A 22,844-nucleotide genomic window follows, 5' to 3' on the forward strand; every position below is an offset into this window, starting at 1 on the left:
AGTTATTTCTCAGTTCCCTCCTCTGACCCACATCAGCACCAGAAACCTGGGTGGGTGTGTTGTGACACGTCCTAGGCATAAAAAGGGCCTTTGGAGGTTCCCAAACATCTGGGACATTGGGCCAATATTCGGCCCCTTCAGAAACAAGGCAACATCCAGGATTTCAGAAAAAGAAGACTTCTTTTAAACAAGCAAACAAACAAATAAATAAACCAATAAACAAATTCCTTTTGCCATATTAAGACTATTTCTGATAGAAATAAGATCAGGAAAAGCCCAGTTCCTCCAGTCGCAACCCACTATGCCTGCCTCAAAGGCAGCAACTCCTGGCTTCCCTCTGTTCCTGTCCACCACAGCCCTGCCCCGACTGAGATATCATCACAGAGGTCAAGCTGAGGCCAGCTGCAAGCTGGGGGAGAAGTCTGCCTAGAGGCCAGTGGGGACCCCTACTCCAGCCCTTTCCACTGAGGAAAATGCCACCAGATGGCAATCAAGTTGCATGACTATGCCCGTGGCTTCTGGGGGAAGGTTGGGGGCCAGTTCTCCTCAGCTCTCAGCCTGGCAGTGCTCCACAAACTCCAGGAGCAGGAATGTCCCTCAGAGGCATCTAGTGGAACTCAGCAGCTGGATGTGACAACCCAGGAGTTTGGAAGAAGTAAGCAAATCTCCCACAGAGAGCTAGGCTGTAGCTAATTGTCCCTCCCTGAGTGAAGTCCACCCTGGGGATCCAAGTATGATCACCACACAGCTCCATCTTTCTAATGGGCAAGGAGTTCTGAATGCTGTATGGTTTTCTGAAAGTGCTTTATGAAAAAGCTCCATTAATGTACTCCTTTGGCTTAAGACTTTCCCTTCTCTTAAAATGAAAATGCCCCCGAAAGCTCGTACATTGGGCGCTCAAAGTTACTGATACCACAGAGTACATGAGTCTTCCGTTGGGTGAATTTTCTGGGAGCTACTCTCTACCCACATCCCTTCATTGAGAGTTCTTGCCCAAACTAAATCTCCTGAAGAAGACAAAGTGCTCAAGAAGTTGGTAAATCTTAGTATGGGGCTGTGAACTTCACAAACAAGGCAGACACACAGAGGACCCAACTTCCGCGCTCAGGGCCTCTGGGGCTCCCGGTCTCTGCCATGGGCTAACCTGGGGAGGCAGGGCTGCCGTCCTGGAGCACCACCTCTGTCAGCTGCCGCAGGGCAGGAGCCAAGAGCTGGGGGCAGGGATCATCTACGTGACTAATAACCTAATCGTGGAAAATTACAACTTCCTGAGCTGGGTCTATCAGAGGTGGCCACAAAACTCTTTATGATGTGGCCAAAAATTCCTCCTGCTACCACAGCCCTTGAAAATAGGTCAAAGACACCTTCTATGGAACTCTCAAAGCAGAGCTTAGCTCATACCATCAAACTCTATGTCAGCAGGCTGCAAACGCCAGAGCTTTTGCAAGAATGCTCTCTTCTCTGGGTCTAAACCCAGCCCTGACTCTGGGCTGGTCATCAGTCCTGCCCTCCTTGCTCCTCCTCAGGGGACTGAAGGGGTATGGAGTAGAGAGGCCAAAAAGAAGGCTACCTGCTCTCTGCCCTGGAAAGTCTGTCTACAGCTTTTCTGGGGCAAGAACGTCTCCTCCTGTGTACCAACCAAGACCTAGAGGCCTAGCTGTATCTCCCAGGCTACAGCTCACACAAAAGCAGGGCAAGGGATAGATAAGGCACTGGCAGAGACTTCAACTGTGCTTTCCTCAGCTTTCAAGAGGCTGTAGGTTTATGGCAGTAGCTAATGGCTGGCTGCCACCTGGATGAGACATGCAGAACTCCTTCCCTGAATGTTGGGCATCACCTTGCAGTATGGTACAACCTGGCTCTGATGCCACCCACACTAACTGTGTAACCCTGAGCGATCTCCCTTAGCACTGTGAGGCCCATCTTCTCTGAGAATGGGGGCAGCATTCTCTGTGGCAGGGCTTGCTGTGGAAGCCCTAGAGCACATGATGGTAGGTCAAAATGGGATTTGTAGACCCTTGTGGAGGTGAGCATAGAGCCCCTGTCTTCCATTTCCTGTGTTCAGGCCTTGGCAGAGACAGAAGCCATTCAGTTCTGAGGGTGCCAATCAGTGGGATTTCAGGTCTAAGAGGACAGGACTCTCTGAAAGCTCTGTACCTATTCCTCTGCTTTTGTGTCTGCTGCTACTAGCAAGAGTTCCAATCTCCAGGGCTGAAGCAGTGATGGAATGTCTGTAGCCATCATGGGTCTGACTGTCTTCCCTTCTAAGAGGTTTGGGAAAGGACTGACATGCAGAAGATCCCCCTACCTAAATGCCTGCCATCCAAGATGACACTTCTTTTGGCCCAGAAGCCTCCTCTCACCACTGGTCCATCCCTCAGCCTGGAAGGGGGTGGATGGTCCTGTCCTAACAAGACCCTCAGAGCCTCTAGGCACCTCACGAGGAATACGAGGCCCTATGTCAGCCTGGCCTAGAGCCAGCCTATGCTGAGTCACAAGGCCAAAAATAATGATTCAGGCAGGCTGGAATCTAGGGAAAACCAGCCCTGGCTTTCCACCCGAGAGCGCTGACCAGCTGGGCATGAGCTCATGCAACTAAACAATGACACTGACAGTAGGAAACTGCCAGCCCCTTGTAGATGAGAGGAGCTGGGGGCTAAGCCTTAAGCCTCAAACATTCTTTGAAAACCCAGTATCAACTCATCTAAAATTAGCTTTCAGCATTTAAATCACTTCCTGTTACAGAAACCACAGGTTTGATGCTTCAGTCATCACCCTGACTGCCCCTAGGGGGTGGAGCAGGTGAAATAGGGGTGCTGCACACAGAAAAATATGACAATCCAAAAGAGATAGTCAGGAGCCCCTCTCCCCCCACAAAGAAAGGATGGCTAAACAGGGCCCATAAGGCTGCTACTACAGGAATCAGAACCAGCATAAGCACACGTGTGCACCCATGCACACACATCCATATCCCCCACATGGCCTTGTACATGCAGACAATAGCCTTTGCCACTGCTGCACATAGGCTGCCACAGGCACAGCCCAAGCACATCTCCACCATGTCCCTTCTGCATGGGACTCTCCAACAGAGGAGGGTGGCTGTCTGGCCCACTGGGAGCACCTGCAGCCCTGTCTCTTTTTTACCTGTAACTCTGAGTACTTTGTACTTAACAGGCTATAAGCAAGACTGGCCTAGGGCTCAGAGCTTGGCCTTTGCTCACTGCTTCAACCAGTTCTTGGCATACCAGGACGACCAGGACGCATCCTTAATAAGACCAAGGATTATACTAGAAATCTATAGCAAATATATTTTAATAGTAAAACATTAAAAGAAATTCCATAAAAGTGAGGAACAAGACAACAATACCTGATACCCATGCTACTATGCAATACTGTATTAAATGTTTTATGTATCTCATTTAAATCGTTTAATCCTAACCACCACCTTATGAGGTAGATAATAATATCAAACCCATTTTTACAAGTGAGGAAACTTAACAGAGATACTAATGTAGTTGGAATAGTAAAGGGCAGACTCAAAATTTAAACCTAGGCAGTCTGGAATTAGACTCTGTGCCCGTAATCACTGTACTATGTTACCTCTTCATGATGTGAAACTTTACACAATAAGCTCAGGAGCTGAGTGATGTGAATCAACAAACAAAAAATTAGCAGCTTTCCCCAAATACTGCAAAAGTCAGTTCTCCAAGTAGTCTATAAATTCTATCTTAACTCTATTAAAATTAAAATCCCTACAGAAAGTCTCATGTACCCTAATAGACTGATTCTAAAATGCATAAGGAAGACTATTTGAGATCATTTTGAAGAACTATGGTGGAAGATTTACCCTATATGATTTAAAAATATGTTATAAAGCAACAGGAATTAAGACTGTGTAGTAATGGTACATAAACAAATAAACACACCAATAACTCAGGATGAAGAGTCCAGAAACAGACTCACATATTTATGGGGACAAGATAAAGTCTAGATTCAGGGGTGAGTGAGAATGCTGACCTGGATGCTTTTTAGGGTTAGTTTTATTTTGGTTTACTCCTGAAGTAGTCAATAATTAGGAGTATAAATGATATTAGTGAGATGAGGATGCATGTGAGGGTTTCTTGCTTTCTCGCAAAGGTATCCCTCAAGTTCATGGTCTTGGCAGCCTGCAAAGAATGACGTGTTCACCAGGTCAGAAGAATTCAGAAGATCACTAACCATCTTTTACAGTCTCTCTTATGTCAGTACCAGGACTATCTCACACGATCAAATAAAGTTATACTTCTGCTCTCCAATAAGCCACATCAGAGTCCTAATATGTATATTCTAGACCTTGAAAATTCTTGTTGCCATTTTTTTAGACAATCTATCCTCACTTGGCTATTGAGTCTTGAAGTTTTCTGTTCATGGATCTTTCAGTAAGCAAGCCTGAGACTGCCACAAGTGGTCTTTCATTTAAGTGTGAAATAGATAATTTTTCAATGAAAAATACTGAGATGATTGTGATTAAATGGGTTAGAAATACTTCTGGTTTATAGTAAGTTCAATTAAAATTGGCTTAAATAATAAAGAAAATACACTGGCTAATATAAAAGAAATGTCCAGAGGTAGGTTGGATTTCAGAATGAGATTGTGTGTCCAGCAGATCAATGATGCCATCAAAGACCTGATTTCTCTTTTTTGTCTTCTACTGTACTGGTTCATCCTAAAACTAGTTTTCCTTGTGGGACTAAGGTGATAGTCAATGGAGCCAATTCTAAAAATAAAGCCTCTTTCTCAGAAGCTCACAACAGACATTATTTCATGTATCTTGGCCCCAAAGGGTCATTTACCCACCGAAACCTACAGCCAGAGGAATGGGAAGTATTAATTGGCTTAAGCCAAGTAAGAACCACTTTAAGAGGTGAGGGTGAGAGCAATTCCACACAAACTACACATCTGGGAAATTCAGAATGCTGTTAGCAAGGGAGGAGGGAAGAATAAGTACTGGGAAGACAATTAACAAAGCTTCTACAAAGTTATCACTTGAGGGAAAACAAAGCTAGACTGCTCTTCACAGCATTCACAAAACTCAGAGATATCAAAGCCCTAAATATAAACACAGGAGTAAAATATTGAATAATATGTTTATGATCTTGACGGGAGAGGAAGTCTTTTTAAATAATACCAAACACAAAATCAAGTCAATTTAAAAAGTGATCATTTCACTCCATCAAAATTAAACACTTAAGTTTAATAAAAGAAACTGTAAAATAAAAAACAAGTGAAACACTTGGAGGAGACATTTGTAACCATTACAATGACAAAGAATTACTATCCAGAGTATAAAAAGAGTATCAAAAAGTTAACAAGTAAAATCTTAACAACTTAATAGAAAAAGTATATGAACATGTAACAGAAGAAGAAACAAAAATGACCAATAAATACATAAAGAGATGTTTAATGCCACTAAGAAACTTTCAGAAATCAATGGTCAGAAATTCTGTATGTGACATTTGATAATATGAAGACAATGGTTTCAGCAGGCTCTTAGCAGGTACGTAATGTTAATGTATGTTAGTGGATCAAACTTTTCTCTAGAGAAGAAGCTGACAGACTCTATTAAATGTAAACATATACACACATGTGTCTGTAATTTCTTTTTTTTTAAACCTTTATTTTTTATTATTTATTTATTTATTTATTTTTGTCTTTTTGCCATTTCTTGGGCCGCTCCCGCGGCATATGGAGGTTCCCAGGCTAGGGGTCTAATCAGAACTGTAGCTGCCAGCCTACGCCAGAGCCACAGCAACGCAGGATCCGAGCTGCGTCTGCGACCTACACCACAGCTCACGGCCACGCCAGATCCTTAACCCACTGAGCAAGGGCAGGGTTCGAACCTGCAACCTCATGGTTCCTAGTCAGATTCATTAACCACTGTGCCACGACGGGAACTCCCAATGTGTCTGTAATTTCTTATGCTGTATCTACCAGGAAAGATGCCTGCTCATGTACTTAATGAAGCATAGGTGAGAATATTCCTTGCAGCCCACGCGTAATAGCAAAATTCAGGAGACACACAAAATTTCTCCCAACCAGAGGTGAATAAATAATGTTCATGCTAGAAATTTTTGCACAGCAATTCTAAAATATACACGATTTCTTTGCACCAACATGGAGAGGTCTCTAAGATATCATTAACTGATAATGGCAGAGTGACAGGTATAGTACACAATCTATGAAAAAGAAAGCAAAGAAAAAAAAGAAAGGAAACTAGAGAAGGAAGGAAAAAAGCAAAAAAACACAAAAGAACCCTATCTATTTTTTTATATATATAGATATACAGGGTCAGTAAGTAAAGGTATTAAAAAAAAGAAGAAGAAGATCTGGAAGGATATACACCTAGCAGAGAATTCTGGTTACTTGGGGGACTGAGAGAGGGATTAGGATCAGATGAGGCAGTCAAAAGGGCACTTTATTTAGCTTTATGATTTTATAAATGTCAAGCTGAATTTCCTTTCTTTCTTTCTTTCTTTGCTTCCTTCCTTCTTTCTTTTCATAGGAAGAGACTATTCTCCTCTTGTAAGATGTTACAAGAAGAGAATGTAGTCCTGCATCACTTGGGTAATTAAAAGATAAAACTATTTTTTATAAAATCATTAGCAGTTGGCTAAGCAAAAGCTAGTTTGGAGCCTGATCCTTCAGCAGAGGGCCCTGTGGACCATGAGTGACTGGACCCCAGAAGTCTCTGCTCATCTACCATGTCTCTACCTAGGCCTCAATGCCATGCTCATGGACCTCCTTGGCCCCTGAAGGTGGGGGCATGGACCAGGCTCTCTCCTGTAGCACAGCTGAATATCCCCAGATAGGGAATAGGCGCAGGCATACAATAGTGGATACCCAGGGGGTCAGACAATAAAGGCTTCTCTTGTGAAAGAAGTTTAAAGACAGAAAGGAGAGAAAACCATGGAAGATCCAGCTCTGACAGGCAGGTACTATATTCAGAGTATGTGTGCCTCTCCCTATACTCTCACCTTGCATCCCAGCAGCATCCTACTCCCAAGGATCTTTGCCCAGATTTTCAGAAACTGTCCCCCTCTGCTCACCTTGATTCCAGAACAATGGCTAGAACAGGGGAAAGAGAATGGACAGAAAAAAAAATGGTCTGGGATGGCAACATGGTCAGAAAAGGGGGTGAATAGAAGTCAAACTAGTACAGGAGTTGGGAAAATGCCAGGGGCAAAGGCAGAGGTCTGTAACAGGAGGAGGTTCTGTTCACATCCACGGGTAGTGGTGGTAGATGAAACCACTATCTACCTCTTTATCCAATATGGAGAAAACTACCTTTTGTCCACAGGGGTAGTAATCCTAATTTCCACTTTGGTTAACCAAGTAGAGAGGAAAGAGCCTTCACACCAGGTCAGGGCAAAGAAAGTCACTGTTTCCACCAGAGAGGTACAAATGGAGCTCAAGGCAGATGACAAAGCCCTCCAAAGGCATGGTCCAAAGGACTGGGCCTAGATGGCTAGAGGTGCTGATGCCCCACATACAGGAAATGGAATCCTGGGGGTGGTGTGGTGAAGGAAAAAACCCTCTGGTTTTAGCAGATCCACTCCTAAAGTTACCCCTAAAGTTCAGACCAAAGTATCACCCTCACCTCCCTCCACCCACTCTACAGTGACTTCAGAGAAGAGATGTGGGAACTAAAGTGCTCCATCCCAGGAAAAGGGCTTCCTCTGAGGTTAAGGTGTGAAATGACAAAGACTACAGCACCGAAGAAGGCCTTCCCAATGCTGAAACTCCAGTCTCTACATCCAGAGTCTCAGCAGAGACTGAGGATAAGGTAAGCATCTCATCAGGTTCTTAAAATGAGTGGATAAGAAAGCTTGTCTCACATCCTTTTAGAGCTGAGTGACCTGACATTAAAGGAGAGACATTCAGCAAAGGATTTATTTTCTTCTTTATGACCAGCCCAAAGGGGTACACTGTGAAAAATAAGGACTTCTCATACAATAACATGAGGTAATAACTGCATCATGGGTAAGAAAAATTATGGAGCAATTAGGAAAATGCTTCTCTTTTTATGGGTTAGAATATCCAGCCTTTAAGAATTAACGACCAACTTTGTAAGCATGTCTAATCTAACAGTTACCAGATGGACAACGAGAATAACGAAGAGGTACATCTCCTTCACATAGTGGCAATGAAGAACTTTAATTTGCCTTGAAGTACCTACATCTACCTGGACATCCCTGCTGGAATTTGTCTATATTATTCTAGATCTGTGTTACTGTATCCCAAAAGAACTTTCTGTGATGATGAGAATTATCTGCACTGTCCAGTATAGGAGCCATAAGCATCTGAAATATGGTTAAGGCAACTAAGAATTTTTTAAATTTTAATTAATTAATTATATTTGGCTGGTAGCTATCGTACTGGACAGCACAGTTCTAGGTTGAATCTGTCCTGTTTGTTTGGGGCACAGTTTGCCAAAAGGTATGCACAGTGGAGGTTGGTGGTAGAAAACACCACAAAACAGAAACTAAGCCCTTATGGTGACTTGGGAGTAAGTGCCATGGTAGCACAGAACAGCTGCAGTACCTCAAATCTTCTCAAGTATCTGCTGCACACACAAAAACCTTTACCAAATGATGTTTTCATCAAAGTCCAAGGAAAGAGGGTATATCAGTGAAATGTGGAGATGTGGCACAAGTATGACAAACTCAGAATGGTACAACGGTGCAATCCTAATGATATCTGGGTGAAATCTTCATCTCCACTTCCATTAGTGAGAAGCCCACTTTGGAAAATGGCCAAAGGAAGCACCAGGTTGGACACTGCCCTGGCTTCCATAGGCAGTGACTCAGGAGGCAGAATAAGGGGTTGAGAGAAGCTTCAACTTTCTGACCATTAGGATATATGAAGATTTCTTGGGCCCTTAAGGCAAGGTGCAAAAAATCTTACAAGCCTTGAGAGTCAGCAAACCCAACATTCTCTCTTCTCCATCTAACCTCAAGGCATGGAGTAAAAATAACTTCCTTCCATTTCTTATTTTTTTTAAAGGTCAATTTTCACAAAGCATGAAACAAGAATATGACATCATCTTGTATGCTCTCAAGTCAGAGTCCAGAATGCAGATCTTCCCTTTGGAGAATGCTTGCTTCACTGTATTTGTCATACTACCCAGGGACCAGGCTGCAGTAGCTACTAGCAGGTAAAGAGTGTGCTGTTGACTTTTTTACTGCTTTGAAGATGGCAGGAATCATAAGTCACTCTAGGGGATATCTCAGGAGTCTGACCAGGTCGGAGGAAGAGAAGAAACAGAAGAGACAAATGGGGTGAAAGGAGGAAGAACACAAATGAGGAGATAGATGTCATACATACTATTTCATACCAATGGAAATGTACTGATGGAGCATCCTCAAACAGTTTTAACCTTAGTTCTTTCTTCCTGGCTCAAAGGCCTCTAACACCTTTCTGCAGCCACAAGGCAAAGGCTAAAACCCTATGCTTAGCAATCAAGACTCAGCTTCACTGGACCAGGGCTTACCTCCTCTATATCCCCCATGTCTTGTCTGTTCCTGACAAACTGATCGTTTTACTTCTCCCACACACATTATGCTGATTAAAGCCTCTACATCATCTTTATATAAGTTACTCCCACAGCCTAGTCCACCCTAACCACATCCTTCCTTTTTCCAACCAACTTCTTTAAGACCCAGCTAACATTGTCCCCTTCTGGAAGACTTATCCACCTAACCAGTTCAAAGGGAGCTTTTCCTCCTTTTAGCACAGCCAGATTCACCGAGAAATTTATTCATGTGTTATTTAACTCTTTAAATTGCTAATATTCCCTACCAGGGAGCCCACTTCAGGAAAGGGATTATTGTCTCTGAATTTCCCACAGCACCCAGCACAGAGCTAGGCATACCACAATCACTCAGTGTGCTTTGGTTCACTTCAACAAACATACTCTGAATATTAAACTCCATGCCAGAAACTGTATTAGCTTTTCCTGCTGGAGTTGATACAGATAACTAACTGAGTTGGTTCGATTTTATTAGTACATTTATTCCATCTTCACATACAGCTGAATCATTCCCCAGTTCCTCTGATTCTCCAAGGCTGGAGAGTCTCTCTTTGATGAAAGAGACTATTCCCCATAACAGACCCAACTCCTTCTGTTCACCACAACTTCACATCCAATAACACTCTTTCTCAACTCAGAAGCCTGGAAGCATTCAAGGAAAATAATGTATAATCTATGGCAAGTCACCTCAACACCTAGGACTAGGCAAACTCAGTCTCCCTCCCTAATGAAAAGCAAACAAAAAAATTAAAATGTGAGGCAAAAAAAAAAAAAAATTAGCAGTTCAAAAAAAAAAAAGTGACCCAACCTGAGGAGTAATTCCAAACATAATTTTCCAACATAATTCCAAAAGGACACTGTGCCAAGAGGAACAATATAAGCAGAAAAAAAGAGTGTAGAGAGACAAAATAATGTGATTACAGAATTGCAGATTTAAAATCCTAATGGAAGCAGTGAACTGAAGAACTACGTACTACAGAAAATAATCAGTGCATTTGTGAGCAAACTTAAAAAAGATTTCTGAAAAATTCAAGGAAAAACATAAAAATAAGAAAATTAGGAGGTGTGGAAGAAAACATCAGACAAAGTGACTGCGAAAGAAATTTTTAGGAGAAAACTGATTAGATGAGGACCTGAAGAAATAGGTGAAGAAAAATTCCCTGAGATGTACAGAGTTTCAGGTGCCAGAGATACAAAAGAAAACAATTCATACCGAGTACACAAATAAATGATCTGGAATATTTTAGATATTAGTAAATACCTAAAAGGAAAAATAAAACAATAGAGTGCCTTGGTGATAGAATGTCTACTTTATATTGAGTAGTCAGGGAAGAATTCTCTGAGGTGACAAATGCACTTAGTCCTAAAAGAAAACAAGGCATTCATTAGTCATGATAAGAAGCCTTCTAATTAGAGGAACTACCTAGAGCAAAACCTTGAAGTAAAAGAACGGCAGGCTTTAGGAAAAGAAAGCCAGTATGGCTAGAGCACAGGGAGCAAACGGGAGAGTGGGATGAGAAGTTAGAGAGGTAGGCTGGGGTTGATTATATAAAATAAGCCTTGATAAGAAGTCTGAGTATGAGAGAAGCCACAGGAGAGCTTTCAACTGGAAAATGATTACTCTGGCTGTTGAGTGGAGAATGGACTGTAATAAGGTAAAAGTAGAAGCAAGGAGATCAATGAGAAAACTATTTCAGTAGTCTAGGGAAGAGAAGATAGGAAACTTATGTTTTCACAGTGGCTATACACACAAGCAGTAGATTAAAAAAAAGAGAGAGGGGCAAATACACATGAAACAAGAAGTAATCAGCAGTTGTTAACAGAAAAAAAAAATAACTAAATGAAATAAGAGGGTTATCTTGCTGTGATATTCCAAAATGAAGACATTCATAAATATTTCTGGGCTGAAAAACAGCTTACAGGATAATTAAAACAGCCAGGAAAAAAGAAAGGTATTTCAAAAAAATGTGTAACACCATTATCATAATAGATACCTTAATATACTTCTTTCAAGCTTTAACAGATCAAGCAGACAAAGACATAGAGAATTTGGCTATTACTAATCATTAATATGGAGTTGTGGCATAGTGTAAAGGAACCCAACTAGTGTCCAAGGGGATCCGGGTTCGATCCCTGGCCTCGCTCAGTGGGTGGGGATCCGGTGTTGCCATGGGCTGTGGCGTAGATCGCAGATGCGGCTCAGATCTTGTGTTGCTGTGGCTGGGGCGTAGGCCAGCAGCTGTAGCTCCGATTCGACCCCTAGTCTGGGAAACTCCATATGCTGCAGGTGCAGAATATGCATTCTGGTCAAAAAGTCATAAAAATGACTTCAACCAAAGTGGAAATTTAATTGCCCATAGTCTTCAACCATAATGTTAAAATAATAAAGATCAAAAAGTTAAATACAAATCTCAACTACCTTGGAATTTTTAAATTAGTCACTATTTACATAACTAAAAGACAAAGACGGATACAAAATTACAAACAAACTAAAGGAAATATCATAATGCATAATTACAATAATGCATATTAAATATATGTGGTATGGATTAGGGGAAGAAAAGTCCTTAAAACACAAAGAATTCCAGGATGTAGAAAGCTGGGAAGAGTATTGCTCACACCCTAACAACAATAGCCGGATAAACTACAAAACCGTAACTTTTCCTGAACTCATCAGGAATCTGAGGCCACAGGGTGATCAAAAAACCTAATATCTAAGGAAAGACAGGTGCCAACACTTAGAGATGGAACATGAGCACTCACCTGTGGCAGAACACAAAAGAAGTGGACACTACAAAAGTAGGTAAGAGAATTCGCATAAAAGTTTTACATAGGAGTTCCCGTCATGGCTCATTGGTAATGAAATCTGACAAGTAGCCATGAGGATGCAGCTTTGATCTCTGGTCTTGCTCAGTGGGTTAAGGATCTGGTGTTGCTGTGAGCTGTGGCGTAGGTCACAGATGGAGTTCACATCTGGCATTGCTGCGGCTGTGGTATAGCAGCTACAGCTACTATTTGACCTCTAGCCTTGGAACTTCCTTATGCCATGGGTGCAGCCCTAAAAAAAAAAAAACTAAGAAAAAAACAAACACTTATACAGAAATTGCTAAAGGCAAAGTATGAGCTATGTGAAAGTACAGGATGCCTGGGAGTAATAGACATAAGGGAAATTCACATCTCTCACATCTCTTCTCTACAGACCTTGACTGATACTCACAAAAATGACTACCCCTGACCCTGGGGCTTTCTCAGTGGCCCTGACCCTCCTCTCCATGACATTCAAAGTCTTCCTTGTATCTTTGGTGGGTCTTGGGCAGGAGATAGTAAAATGCCCCTCCAACAATGGTAGAACACTTCTCAAGATCTGGGGCCAGATTATTTCCTGACCCTTCCATAGGGCAAGAGAATTTGCATACTGTCTATTAATTGAGGATGGACCAGGACAACATAGGATCCCCACCGGTCTCCACCACTAGGCTAGCAAGCATCAGTACCAATCAGAAGATTACGGCTGGGGAGGGGTAAGAGCATCAAGAAAATCTGAGGTGCAAGTCCACTGAGATGCTGCAGGTAAAGCAGGGATATTTTAAAAAATAACACAAGACTTCTGGAAATGTAGCTTCTCCTAAGTGAAATGTTTTTAAGCTGAAGGTACACCGGAGGCAAATATAATAACCAAAAATAATGTCAAGCCTAGGTCACATACTAACTGAATTGATTCAACTCTCTACACTAATGACTTAGGGAAAAAATTGTGCACATTTCCAGAAAAAAAACCTTATTTACATCCCTGTCCCTGGAACTTTTACATGCCACGGGCATAGCCAAAAATAAAAAAAGAATCTCAGAAGGAAGAAATATAAATAAAATAAACATTTAAATATATGTTAGCCAAGAATTTTCAGAAAATAATGAATATAAACTAGAGATACAAGAAGCTCAGAAATCACAAATAGGACAACTATCACTCCCCCTAAAAACCACACTTAGGCACTTATTCAAACTGTTGAAAACCAAAGACAAAGAGAAGAATCTTGAAGGGAGCAAGACAAAAAAGAAAAATTACACTTGGAGAAACAAAGATAAAAATTATAGCAGGCATATTCATAAACTATGTAATCTAGAATACAATGGAGTGAGATCTTTAAAGTGTTGGGAAAAAAGCTATCAACCAGAATTCAATACCCAATGAAACAATACTTTGACAATATTTTGAACTGAAGGAAAAATAAGCAGCTTTCCAGAAAATAGACTTTTTTTGAAGGGCACTTTCAGTTTCACAGTAAAACTGACCAGAAAGTACAGAGTTCTTAGACATTCCTTGCTCTTACACATGTACGAACTCACATTGACATCTTTCACCACAGTGATACATGTTCAAAAACATGAACCTAAACTGACACATCGTTATCACCCAATGCCTATAGTTTATATTAGGGTTCACACTTAATGTTGTACATTCTATTGGTTCGGATAGATATATAATGACAGGTGTCCACCGTTACAGTATCATACTGAACAGTGCCCCAAAACTCCACTGTTCTCTGCCTAATCAACTCTCTCCTTCACCCCAATCCCTGGTGATTACCGATCTTCTTACTATCTACATAAGTTTTGACTTTTCCATAATTGTACATAGTTGCAGTCATACAGTAGGTAGCCTTTTCAAACTGACTTCACTTAGTGATATACATTTAAAGATTCCTCCATGTTTTTTCAAGACTTGATAGTTGATTTCTTTCTGACCTTGAGTAATAGGCCATTGTCTGCATGTGCCATATTTTATCAATTCACCTACTGAAGAACATCTTGGTTGCTGCCAAGTTTTGGCAGTTATGAATATAGCTGCTATAAATGTTTCTGAGCAGGTCTGTGTGTGGGTGTAAGTTTCAACACATTTGGATAAATGCCAAGAAGTTGTGACTGCTGGATAATACAATATGGTAAGGCTATGTTTATTTGTGTAAGAAACTGCCAAACTGTCTCCCAAGCTGGCTATAAAGTCATTATTGACATAGTATGATTAATATCTACTATATTTGTTACAGTTTTCCATTTGTTGCCCTTTTTCTTTGTTCCTGTTTTTGTTTTCCTCTCTTTTCTGCCTTTTGCAGTTTCAATTGAGCATTTTATACAATTGCATTTCTTTTTCTTAGAATATCAATTAGGCTTTTTTTTTTACAGCTTTATTGAGGTATAACTGATATACTACTTAAAAAAATTTTTTTAGTGGTTACCCTAGAGTTTGCAACATATATTTACAACTAACCCAAGCCCACTTTCAAATAACTCTATCACTTCCTGGTAAGTTTTTTTTTCCTCTGGCTTCTTTCAAGATGTCTTTCTTTGTCTTTGATTTTCTACAGTTTGAATATGATATGCTCAGGTGTTGGTTTTTTGGTATTTATCATGCATATCATTCTCGGAATTTCCTGGATCTGTGCTTTGGTGTCTGACATTAATTTGAGGATGTTTTTACTCATTAAAGCGTCATACAGTTCTGTCCTCCTTTCTCTCTTCATTTGGAACTTTTATACCTTTTGTATTTATCCCACAGTTCTTAATATTCTATTATTTTTCAAGTCTTTTTTTCTTTCTACTTTTCATTTTGGAAATTTCTACTGACATATCTTCAAGCTCACTGTTTCTTTCCTTGTCTATGTCCAATATCCTAATGAGCTTACCAAAGGTATTCTTCATTTTCCTTGCAGTATTTTTTATTTATAGTACTTTTTAAAATTCTTCTAGCGTTTCCATCTCTCCATTTATACTACCTGTCTGGTCTTTTGAATTTTGCACTTTTTCCATTAGACCCCTTCACATATATTTTTCTAAACTTTATTGAAGTACTAGTTGATTTACAGTGTTGTGTCAATTTCTACTCTATGGCGAAGTGATTCATATGAAGAATATTCTTCTCCATTACGGTTTGTCACAGGATATTCAAATAGTTCCTAGTGCTATACAGCAGGACCTTGTTGTTTATCCATCCTAAATTTTAAAATTTGCATCTGCTATCCCCAAACTCCTAATCCCTCCCTCCTCTACCTCTTTTCCCCTTGGTGAACACAAGTCTGTTCTCTATGTCTGTGAGTCTGATTCTCTTTCATAGATATATCCATTTGTGTGGTATTTTGGATTCCATATATAAGTGATATCACGTCATACTTGTCTTTCTCTTTCCAACTTACTTCACCTAGTATGATAATCTCTAGATCTGTCCATGTTGCTGCAAATTGCATTGTTTCATTTTTTGACCCCCAAATAGATTTTATTATTCTTCACTTTTTCACTTTTTTTTTTTTTAATCTTTTGAGGGCTGCACCTGCGGCATATGTAGGTTCCCAGGCTAGGGGTCTAATTGGAGTTGTTGCTGCCAGCTTACACCACAGCAATGCCAGATCTGAGCCACGTCTGCGACCTACACCACAGCTCACAACAATGCTGAATCCTTAACCCATTAAGCAAGGCCAGAGATCAAACCTGGAGCCTCATAGTTACTAGTCGGATTCGTTTCCATTGCACCATGATGGGAACTCCGTAACATGCTTTTTGACTGCACCTGTGGCATATGGAATTTCATGGGCCAGGAACTGAACCCACGCCACAGGAGCGACCTGAGTTGCTACAGTGACAACATCAGACCCTTAACCCACTGCATCACAAGGGAATTCCATCTTTTTTTTGGCTCAAAATTTCACTAATTTTGTTTTTTGAAGTTTTATTGAAGTATATTCATAAGGTTGGGAAAATTTATGCTGTGCAACAAAGAGATTCAGTCATACATATACACATATCCATTCTTTCAAATTATTTTCCCACAGAAACTATCACAGACAACTGGGTAGAGTCCTCTGTGCTATACAGCAGGTCCCTGTTGGCCAATCATTACATATACCTCACTGCACATATGCCAATCCAAACCTCCAGTCCATCCCTCCCACCCCCAACATGTCCCCTTTGGTAAATAAGTTTGTGGTCAAAGTCTGTGAGTCTGTATCTATTCTGCAAATAAGTTTGTTGTATTCTTTCTTTAGATTCCACATGTAAGTGATATTATGTGATGTTTGTCTTTCACTGTCTGACTTCACTTGGTATGGTAAGTGAAGGTCCATCCACGTTGCTGTAAATGACATTATTTCATTCTTTTTATGGCTGAGTAATATTCCATTGTATATTTGAACCACATCTTTATCATCTGTCGATGGGCATTTAGGTTGTTTCTATGCCTTGGATATTAACAGTGCTACTATGAACAGAGGGGTGCATGCATATTTTTGAATTGTAGTTTTGTCTGGTTATGCATCCAGGAGTGGGACTGCTGGATCATAGTAGCAACTCTATTTTTAGTTTTTTGAGGAACCTCCATATTGTTCTCCACAGTAGCTGTACCAATTTACATTCCCATTAACAGTACAAGAGGGTTCCCTTTTCTCCACATCCTCTCTGCATTTATTATTTGAAGACTTTTTGATGATGGCCATTCTGACCAATGTGAGGTGATATCTCACTGTAGTTTGATTTGCATTTCTCTAATAATTAGTGATGTTGAGCGTCTTTCCATGTGCCTATTGGGCACCTGTATGTCTTCTTTGGAGATGTCTATTTAGGTCTTCTGCCCATTTTTCAGTTGACTTGTTTGGGGGTTTTTGTTATTGAACTGTATGAGCTATTTGTATAATTTAGAAATTATACAGTTGCATAATTTGCAATATTTTCTCCCAGTTCATAGGCTGTCTCTTCATCTTGTTGATGGTTTCCTTTGCTGTGAGAAAGCTTCCAAGTTTGATTAGGTCCCATTTGTTTATTTTTGCTTTTATTTCTATTGCCATGTGAGACTGACCTAAGAAAACATTGGTGCCATTTATGTCAGAAAATGTTTTGCCTAAGTTGCTTTTTAGAAGTTTTATGGTATCACGACTTACATTTAAGTCTTTAAACCATTTTGAGTTTACTTTTGTGTGAGGATATGTTCTTCACTGTTTTGCATATGGCTGTCCAACTTTCCCAACACCACTTGCTGAAGAGGCTGTCTTTTCCCCATTGTGTATTTTTGCCTTCTCTGTTGAAGATTAATCAATTGTAAGTGTCTGGGTTTATTTATAGGTTCTCTGTTCTGTTCCATTGATCTATATGTCTGCTTTTGCACCAAATACCATGCTGTTTGGATTACTGTAGCTTTTAGGTATTGCCTGAAGTCTGGGACAGTTATGTATCCTGCTTTGTTCATTTTCTTTCTTTTTTTTTTTTTTTTTTTTGTCCTTTTTGCTATTTCTTGGGCTGCTCCCACGGCATATGGAGATTCCCAAGCTAGGGGTCCAATCGGACCCGTAGCCACCAGCCTATGCCAGAGCCACAGCAACACAGGATCCGAGCTGCGTCTGCAACCTACACCACAGCTCACGGCAACGCCGGATCCTTAACCCACTGAGCAAGGGCAGGGACCGAACCTGCAACCTCATGGTTCCTAGTCAGATTCGTTAACCACTGCGCCATGATGGGAACTCCCTGCTTTGTTCATTTTCTTCAGGATTGCTTTGGAAATTCTAGGTCTTTTATGGATCCATATAAATTTTAGGGTTATTTGCTCTAGTTCTGTGAAAAACATCATGGGTAATTTGATAGGGATTGCATTAAATCTACAGGTTGCTTCGGGTAGGATGGCCATTTTAACAATATTAATTCTTACAATCCAAGTACATGGGATATCTTTCCATTTCTTTGAATCATATTTAATTTTCTTTATTAATGTTTTGAGGTCCTTTCACCTCCTTAGTGAGGTTTATTCCTAAATATTTTATTTTTTGATGCAATTTTAAAAAGCATTGTTTGTTTACATTTTCTTTCTGATATTTCATTGTTAGTATAAAGAAATGCAACTAATTTCTATATGTCAATTTTGTATCCTGCTACCTTGTTGAATCCATTTATTAACTCATAGTATTTTTGAAGTCTTTAGTGTTTTCTATATCACGTCATCTACATATAATGACAATTTTACCTCTTACTTATCAATATGAATACTCTTTCTTTTTCTTGTCTGATTATTGTGTTTAGGACTTAAAATATTGTGTTGAATAGAAGATATGAGAGTGGACATCCTTGACTCGTTCCAGATTTAAGCAGGAATGTTTTCAGCTTTTCACCATTGAGTATTATACTGGCTGTGGGCTTGTCATAGATAGCTTTTATTATGTTGAAATATGTTCCCTCTATATCTACTTTCATAAGAGCTCTTCACATATTAATCATAGTGGTTTTGAATTTATGATCTAATAATTCCAACATCTTTGCTATATTTGCATCTGGTTTTGATGTTTGCTCTGTCTCTTCAAACTTTTTTCCCTTATACTCTGGTTTATAGCCTTCTGTTGAAAGGAGGGCATAATGTATTGGTTATAAAGAGCTGTGGTGAGTAGGCCTTTTGTAATGCAGTGGATTAAGGTGTGCAGAGGGGGCAGGCATGTTGTGATCCCATGATTAGGTCTCAGTCTTTTGGTGACTCTATGCCTGTGGACTGTCACTTTCACCAATGGTTCTCAGTTTTATTCCCCCTCAGGTGGGAGAAGATGGCTAGAGGGGGCTGGAGTTGGTATTTCTCTTCCCCCACATGGAAGGCTAGAATGAGCTGGAGTTAGGTATTTCCCTTCCCCAGACTGGTTAGGCTATGATAAAACCCCATCTCTGGTAAAATAGTTTCTTTTGATAGCAGCCCTTGTTAAGAAGAAAACAATACTTTGGCATAATTCAAAATGGTTCTTTCTTCTCTACCTTACTAGAAGCATGAGAAGATTTTTCTGTGAACTTCACTGTGAAAACCTAGTAGGGCTTCTGGAGGTAAAGTTCATAGAAATATAAGAGCCTTCTGATGACTAAGATCCTCCCAGAGTTGTTTTTTTTTTTAATCTCTCAAGCTTGTCCACACTACACCTCTAGCAATTTGTTAATCACAGTTCAGATTTTTTTGTCCCAGTACACATTCTCATGGAGGTGTATTTCTGCTCTAGTAAGTTATAATTCTACATACCTGTATGTTTCTCCAATTTATGGAGCAGAGGTTTACCCTGGGATCTCACTTCTCTGATGGATCTAAGTAGAGGTGTTGATTTTTTTAGTGTGTTCAGCTTTGTTGTTGTTGTCGTTAGGATGAAATGGCAACTTCTAAGCTCCTCATATGCTGGACTGGAAGTAAGAAGTATGAAATATCTTTTCAGATTAAAAAAAAGTTGGTAATTTACTATCCACAGTATTGCCCTATGAAAACAGATATACACAAAGAAATAAAAGTGGGAATGCACTGGAGTTCCCACTGTGGCACAGTAGCTTAAGAATCCAACTGCAGGGGTTTGGATCACTGTGGATATGTGGGTTCAATTCCTAGCCCAGTGCAATGTGTTAAAATGATCCAGCATTGCCACAGCTACAGTACAGTTTGCAGCTGTAGCTCAGATTCAATCCCTGGCCCAGGAACTTCCATATGCTGTGGGTGTGGCCATAAAACTTTTAAAAATATAAAAGAATTGCCAAGTATAGCATATGATAAAGTAAAATATATGACAACTATAGCACAAAACTTGGAGAAAGAAACTTGAAATACTACAATAATCCTTAAAGTATATATGAAGTAGTATAGTATCATTTAAACAATGATTTTAGTTAAATAAAGGAGTATATTATAAACTATAGGACCACTAAAATTTGTTAAAAGTAGTACAAATAATAAGCCAATAATGGCAATAATAGAGACCGATAAAAAATAAGTCAATCCAAAAGTAGGCAGAAAAGAGGCAAAAAGGAACAAAAAGAAGACAGAATAAATAGGAATCAACTAAAAAATGGTAGATTTTAATGCAACTCTATAACGATTATATTAAACATAAACTATCTAAACACACAAATTAAAAGATACAGATTGTCAAATCAGATCAAAAAGCAAGACAATTATATACTGTGTACAATAAACCTACTTTAAAATTAAATATAGGTTAAAAGTAAAACAATGTCAAGAGAATGAAAGACAATCTCAGACTGGGAAAACATATTTGCAAAATGCATGTGATAAAGAACTGTTATCCAAAATATACACTGAACCATTAAAACTCAACAGTAAGTAAAGAAACAACCCAATTAAAAAAGAGTATCTGAAAAGACACATCATCAAAGAAGATATACAGGAGGCCAAGTAACTGTAAAAAAAAATGCTCAACACATCATTGGGTATTTGCAAAATAAGACAATGACATACTACCACATACCCACTAGAATGCTGAAAAATCAATTTACCAACATTAAATGCTAGTGAGAACACAGAACAACAGGAATTCTTCGTTTATTGCTGGTGGGAATGAAAAATGGAACAGTCACTTGGAAAGATAGTTTGGCTGTTTCTTGTAAAGCTAAATACGGTTTTCCCTTATTACCCAGAAATTATGATCCTCAGTATCCTCAAATGAGCTGAACACTTATGTTCACACAAAAAACTTCATGTAAATGTTTAAAGCAGCTTTATCCATAATTGCTGAAACCTGGAAGCAACCAAGACGTCACAGGTGAATAAACAAGCCATAGTAATCTATACAATAAAATATTGTTCATCAATATAAAGAAATGAGCCATCAAGCTATAAAAAGACAAGGAGAAATCTTAAATGTATTTTGTTAAGTGAAAGAAGTCAATCTGAAAAGGCTATATAATGTATAACTCCAACTACATGACATTCTGGAAAAGGCAAAACTATGGAGAGAGTAAAAAAGTTCAATGGTGGCCAAGAGTTCAAAGAGTAGGGAGAACTAAATGAATAGTTGGAGAACAACTATTCTCCATTAGGACATTAGGTTAGGGCTGTTAAACTATTCAGTATGATACAGTAATGATGGATACATCACATGCGTATTTTTTAAAATGAAAAATATGTAACTATAAGACAATGAACTGGTTGTAAACTATGGACATTAGTCAATAATAATGGATCAATATTTGCTAATGAACTGTAACAAATGTATTACACTAAGGCAAGATGTTAATAATGTAAGAACTTGTGTATTTGAGGAGGAAGGACGTAAATGGGAAGAATATATTTTTTGCTTAGTTTTTCTGTAAACCTAAAATTTCCTAAAAAATAAACTATGAATTTTTTAAAAAATAAAATGATATGGAATTATATACTATTAAAACACAAATTGAAAGACAGCTGGAGTGGATATATTAATATCAGATAAAATAGATTTCAGAACGAGAAATATTACCAGGTATAAGAGGGATATTATCTGATGATAAAGGTGTAAATTAACCAAGAAACAATCGTAACTGTGTATACAACTAACAAAGCATTTCAAAACACACAAAGCAAAAACTGACAACTGAGTAGAAATAGGATCCACAATAGTAGTTATACTTCAATACTCCTCAGTAATTGATAGAACAAACAAAAAAATAAGTAAGGATATAGAAGATCTAAACAATACTATCAACCAACTTAACCTAGCTGACTTTTACATTGCACTCAGCTTAACGACAACAAAATACACATTCTTTTCAAATATATGTGAAGCATTCACCAAGTATACCATAATTCTTTGCCATAAAACAACTCTCAACAAATTTATAACCCAAAACATACAACATAGGTCCCCTGACCAAGACAGAATAGAGTTACAAGTAAAAAACAGAAATATATGTGGAAAAACCCCAAACATTTGGTAATTAAGCAATATGGCTCTAAATAACTCATGAGTCAGAGTAGAAGTCACAAAGGAAATTAGAAAATACTTTGAATTGAATTTAAATGAAAACACAACATATCAAAATTTACGTGATGACCGTGACCAAGTGATTGGGATTTGTCACAAATAATAGGTACTGCTGATGTCATGTGCCTCTAAAATGACAAAACAAGAGAGGCCAAACCTATAATTTTAGGCTAATCATAAGAAAACAGACAAAATGAAGTTTATGGCCCTTCTATGAAATATTTGATCAGTACACCTTGAAACTGTTAATAAATGCTACTAAGAAAAAACAAAGAATAAAAACAAAACAAAACAAGAAAGAATAAATGAAGGGGCCATGATGACTAGATGCACTGTGGTACCCCGGATCGGTTCCTAGAATAGAAAAAGGATATCAGTAGAATAGTTTGTAAAATCTGAATAAAGTCTGGATCTTAAGTTAACAGTAATATACCAATGTTAATTTCTTAGTTTTGAAAAATATACTGTGCTTGTGTAAGTTGCTAGTATTAGGAGAAAATGGGTGAAATATATATATATATATATGG

General features: G+C 39.1%; 1 long non-coding RNA gene across 1 annotated transcript in view; it reads right to left on the reverse strand.

Moving 5' to 3' along the window:
* LOC102167059 overlaps nucleotides 1-19,746 on the reverse strand; it is a 41,366-nt gene extending 21,620 nt beyond the window's left edge. Inside the window, exon 1 of the long non-coding RNA XR_002341899.1 lies at nucleotides 19,596-19,746. This is a non-coding gene — a long non-coding RNA (uncharacterized LOC102167059). The remainder of the gene's footprint in view (nucleotides 1-19,595) is intronic.

The sequence above is a fragment of the Sus scrofa genome, chromosome 2 (assembly GCF_000003025.6).
Source record: "Sus scrofa isolate TJ Tabasco breed Duroc chromosome 2, Sscrofa11.1, whole genome shotgun sequence".
In the NCBI taxonomy this organism is placed as follows: Eukaryota; Metazoa; Chordata; class Mammalia; order Artiodactyla; family Suidae; genus Sus; species Sus scrofa.